The sequence below is a fragment of the Choloepus didactylus genome, chromosome 5, assembly GCF_015220235.1.
Source record: "Choloepus didactylus isolate mChoDid1 chromosome 5, mChoDid1.pri, whole genome shotgun sequence".
Lineage (NCBI taxonomy): Eukaryota > Metazoa > Chordata > Mammalia > Pilosa > Megalonychidae > Choloepus > Choloepus didactylus.
In genome coordinates, this window is record NC_051311.1 from 46,075,896 (window position 1) to 46,081,492 (window position 5,597).

At 38.5% G+C, this 5,597-nt stretch overlaps 1 pseudogene; it reads right to left on the reverse strand.

Annotated features, from left to right (window-relative positions):
* Positions 1–3,594: 3,594 nt before the first annotated feature.
* LOC119534851 lies at positions 3,595–4,525 on the reverse strand (annotated as a pseudogene).
* Positions 4,526–5,597: the final 1,072 nt, after the last annotated feature.

The window sequence follows — 5,597 nt, forward strand, 5'->3', positions numbered from 1 at the left end:
TTGCTCAATCTGCAAACCATTTTGCTGCCCAAATAAACTTTAACAAAAAAATTTAAATGCCTCTTTATCTGTGATATTTTCCATTGTATGGGTCATACTTTCCTGTTTCTTTATGTGCCTCATATATTTTATTGGAAACTGGGCATTTAGATCATTATATTGTAGGAACTCTAGGTACTGGTCTCCCTCCCACTCCCCAATTCAGTCTTGTTATTGATATTTGATTGTTGTTAACTGGATTATTTTATTGATGTCTCTTCCCACCCTCTCCCCTTGCAGTGTTAAGTCTCTGAGGTTGCTACAGGGCCTCAGCCTTGGGTAAGACCACAGTCACCTACATTCTCTATATCTCCAACCACACTCAGCTGATCATGGCTGATTGCAGGATTGTTTACAACAATGCCCTAGGGCATAAATAGCAACAGAGAATAATTCAATCAAATTTGTGTTCCTTTAAAGGAATAGTTCCCAGGCCAGTGTTTGAGATTTGTTCTGACCCCAGAAGTGTTCATCCCATCTGTCTGTTTCCCTGGTTCTCTCCTTCAAATAATTTAACCTATATCTCCAGAGAACAACCAATCTCCTCTCTATTGCCAATCACCACAGCCTCCACTGTTATTGAGAGCACCCTTAGGCTTGAGCTTCTCTACACTGTTGCGAATGAAGGCAGTTCCTTTGGGAAGACATTAGAAGCTGTATGTTCTATACCCTACTTATCCCTCTAGTCAAAATCTGTGAGCCAAGGCTGGGTAGCTGAGGGGCAGAGACAATGGTGCACTTCTCTCTGACTGACTCCTGTACTTTAGGAGCTGTGTATTCATTAGCAGGTGCCAGTAGCCTCAGGTCTTCTCTTCTTGCCTCTCCCAGTGTGGAAACACCTCTTTAGAATCAAGTTATGAAAGATTGGGGCCCCAGTGTTCTCAGTGGTGCTATACCAAGGTAGAGCCTTATCTCATGAGTGGGGTGGGGCAAATGATGGAATCTCTTACCACTTCTCCTGCCTTGCCCAGAACTTAGCCTCAGCAACAGGTAGCTGGGAGCAGGATGAGAAATGCTGAGGTCTTTTGGGAAGGATGAGATATCCCTCTGAGGGGGTGGGGGGTTGTGTTTTCAGCTGCACCAATCTGGGGTACAGTTTACATCTGACTGAGTTGGGAGGGGGGAGGAAGGATGAGGGTCTTGGTTCAAATACCACAGACTCTCCCTCTTACTGAATTTTGGTAAATTTCTTGAATAAATATTTCTTCATATGCTACATGCCCTCAGGACCATTTCCAGAGTCTGTCTTTTGAAATAATTTTCATTAGTTTCTTGGGGAGGTGGTTCTGCAGAGCTCTTCATGCTGTCATCACAAGTGTTGTGCATGTTGTCCCACTAGTGTTTTAACCTTCAATAAATTGAATTATAACTCTGAATTACAGTTCAGTCAAAGAAAGGATTTTTTTTAACTTTTCCTTACAATATGAAACAATGTATTTTATAAATTTGCTTTGGAATTTGAAGATATTGGCCTGGACTGAAAGTCTCAATGACAAGCAAAAATCACAAAATTGATTTGCTTTTGTTTTTGTTTTTTAGCCATTAGTGATGTATCATTTCATGAGTTTGAAGTTTACAGTTTGAAAACTTTCTTTCCAAATTTATTCCTTCTATTCTTTTTTAGTATAAGTTTTAACCAAGGCAGATGTTGGCCAGAAATGTCCCAATTTTCTTGTGAGAAGACAGCAAATAGGAAATTTCAAATCCAGTATCAGAGCAGTTTATCAATAGAAAATTTTGGGGCCAAGGAACTGGTAGAAACTGAGAGGAAATAACTGTGCAGCTGTATGAAGGCCAGAAATGGACCTGCTCATTCTAAAGTTCATGAAGAGAGCCAAGAAAAGCAAAGAAACCAATAACACATGCTAGTATCCAACTTGTTATACTTGGGGGAGAAAAGAAATCAGAGAGATTTAAAATGTTCTCAGATTATTTAAATGAAGATAACTTGGGTTCTGAGTATCTGAATATCAGAGTAATTCTCAGCTTTAGAATTTTCATGAGATATCAGTGTACATTCCTTACGTTACCTGGTAAAGATGTATCTGTTATAAGAACTCTAACTGCACTGAGAAGTCTATATTGGGAATTTTTCCTTCTGATGTTTTCTTCCCTGGAAAATTATTTTCTGCTACCAGAAGATGGTCAGGAATTGCATAACCTGGTAATCCAGGCTGAGATGACAGTGTCTGAATATATAACTAAAGCTAAGAGTATTTCAATATAAAGGTATAAGATGTTTCTGATAAAATGGCTATAAAATTAAAAGAAAACAATTAGAAATCTAAGATTCTGATAAATCCACTGTTGAAAAAATTAATCTCTTCCACATGTTTCTGTGATTGTTTTTATTGGACTGCTTATACTCCAAAGCAAAAGTCTTTGCAAGTAGGCACCTGGATTCCAAGGTCTCAAGTTCAAATTAGTTTTGGCAGTCTGAGGGGTCTACTCTGACTTCCTAAATGTTATGGTGTAACCATGGATGTTTATAAACCACAGGTTACTAAGACATGGTATATTTTATAAGTTGTCATAGGAGGAAAGAGCCCTCAAGTCTCTTCCTTAAAACAGATCTTATCATCTGGTTTTGTCCCCAGCACCCAATGAGCAAGGGCCTCTAACATGGCATCAGCTGGAACTAGTCTAACTTCCAGATCTGGAACAGGTTTCAGCAAATTACTAACCATAGGACCAATCCTGCCAGTTGCCTATTTTTCTAAAGTTTTATTAAAATAAAGCCACACCCATTTATTTAGATATTTGTAGGACTGTTTTCCCAGAGTTGAATTGTTATGATAGACTGAATGGCCCACAAAGCCTTGAATAGTTATCCTCTTGTTTTTACATCAAAATTCACTAATACCTGATCTAGAAGATGTGCGATATAACCTTTTAATCAAATGTGACTTGGCTGCTCTGGATACACACTATGCACATATTGGCTGCTTCTCAACTATTGGCATTAGAGTTCCAAAAATTCTAATAGTCAATATTCCTTTAAAAATTGTAGCCATTCTTGTGGGTATGAAATAGTATATCATCTGGCCTTAATTTATATTTTCGTGATGACAAATGGTGGTGAGCAGCATTTTATGAATTTATTAGACACTTGTATTTATTTTGAGAAGTGTCTGTTCAAGAGTTTGGCCTATTTTACAAAATTGGGTAGTTTAGTTATTTCAGTATTGATATGAGGTGTTCTTTATATTTTGGCTACTTTTCATTCGCTGAACATACATAGTACTAATGTTGTCACTTGGTCTCCAGCTTGCTTTTTTTCTTAACTTTGATGAGCAGAAGAGGTTAATACTTATCAATTTATCACATTTTAAGCCTAGTGCTTTCTGTGTCTTCTCTAAGAAACTATGCTTACCCAAGGTCCCAAAAGTATTTGCCTATTTTATTTTCAGGACATATTATTGTTTCAGCTTTTATGTTTCTGTCTATAGTTTTCAATTTTAAGGCTGCATTTATCCCAGCACAGGGTGAAAATATGCCAACTTCAATATTCATGGAAAACACATCTCCTTGTTCCCTATGGCTCTTTGATATTTCTCACATTGGCCTCTACTTGCACAGTGCTTTCCTCAGGGTGCCCTTCACCTCTGCATTCCTCAGGCTGTAGATGAGGGGGTTCAGCATAGGGTTGAAAAGGCTTTAAAACAGGGAAAGTATAAAGTATCTTCTGCTGCTCCTCAGGGTGGTGGGACTTGGGGCCACATATATGATTATGGAGCTGCCAAAGAAAGCCCAACCATGCAGAGGTGGGAGGAGCAGGGTGGGGAAGGCTTTTCTGTGTCCTTCTCTAGATAGGACCTTCAGTATGGCAACCAGGATGCGGGTGTAGGCGACCAAGCAGAGAGGGCTAATTAAGATGAACACACCGGCTGCAAAGATGGCAAGTTGGTTGAGCCTCATGTCAGCACAGGCCAGTTTGAGGAGAGACAGGATTTCACAGAAAAAGTGATCGATTTTTCAAGTCCCACAGAAGGGCAACCTCAGGGTGAGAACCTCATGGACCAGGGCCAAGAGGAAGCTAAATATGCAGGTAGTGACAGCCAGGACAGTGCACACTCTCCAGCTCATGAAGACAGAGTAATATAGTAGGTGCCAGATCACTACAAACCTGTCATAGAACATCACCACCAAATCAGGCACTCTGTGTGAGCAAAAGCCAAATACAAAAAGTCTCCATTATGCACAGAACAAAAGAGGTGGTTCTTTTCTGGTTCACAAGATTTATCAGCCACTTGGGGACACTGTTTGAGGCATAGGACATGTCAACAATGGCCAGATGTGAGAAGAAGAAGTACATGGGGTTGTGCAGCCTGGAATCCAGGCAGATGAGCCCCACAATGACCCCAGTCCCCAATAGGGTAAGGACATGGAATAGAGAGAAAAGTCTAAAAGGGAAAAATTCCAATGCTGGATCCACCAGAATTCACAGCAGGGTCACTTTTGTGATGTATGTCCAGTTGCTTTCCATGCCGCTGTGGCAGAGATAACAAGTCTATGATTGCAACAGGATGATCAGTGCCAAAGCACAATTGAAGGCACAAAAAATTTACTGAATGCTGAAAACAGAGTAAGCATTTATTAATACCTCACTTTTGATGGATTTTCTATGATTTGTTTTTAGATATGTTTTAAAAAATAACTCAGTGTATATCACAAAATATGAAAAAATTCCCTTGCAATGAAAGGAATAATAGGAATAATGTAATAACTATGTAATTTATAATAAAATATAAAATAAAATACCTAATGCATCTTATATAATATAATACACATGGACATGTATACACAGATGTTGTTTTGGAGAATTCAGGGCAAGTGCTGATTATTAATGTAGTCAGAAGAGAGATGACCCTGACACAATGCCTGCAATAGAGATGGTTTCATTTCCTGGGCCTGCTTGACTTCTTGGTTCAAGATATGAAATGATTAGGGCCTGCTGTTCTTTGTGTGCTTGCTCACAAAGCCACTTACTTTCTCTTATGCTTTTCTATCTACTCCTTTTAGATTTGAAATCTCTTCTAAATAGCTTCTTAATTTGCAGTTTTTTTTTAAAAAGCTTTCTAAGCATCTCTTGTTCAGCAGCCAACTAACACTCTTTTTACCCCTTTCTAGCTCTAGTGTTTGTAGCTTTAATTTGTGATTTTTATTTACTTCATTGTCAACACTTCATACTGAAATTTAAGCAAAAGGTGAAAGAATTCTGTGGCCATGCAATGAAGTGAAATATAACTTAACATGACATTTCTTCTGTTTTAATGTATGAAACTTAAAAGGGGAAAGCTAATTTACATTAACAGTGATTACATTTAAATATTATAGTTTATTGCAGTTGTATTTGGCTCTTTTCTTCTTTGTTATAACTCAATAAAGAGAGAAATCTCAGGGCATATCTTACTTTCTGCTATGACAGAAACTTCTGTCCTCATCTTTTCTTCCCATATTTGGAAACTGTCTTCACATTTTAATCTTTTGAAGACCTTCCTTCTAGACACGTTACAACACCAGCAGCCTATTTCTGTTCTGATGCATTCTTAGTGGGT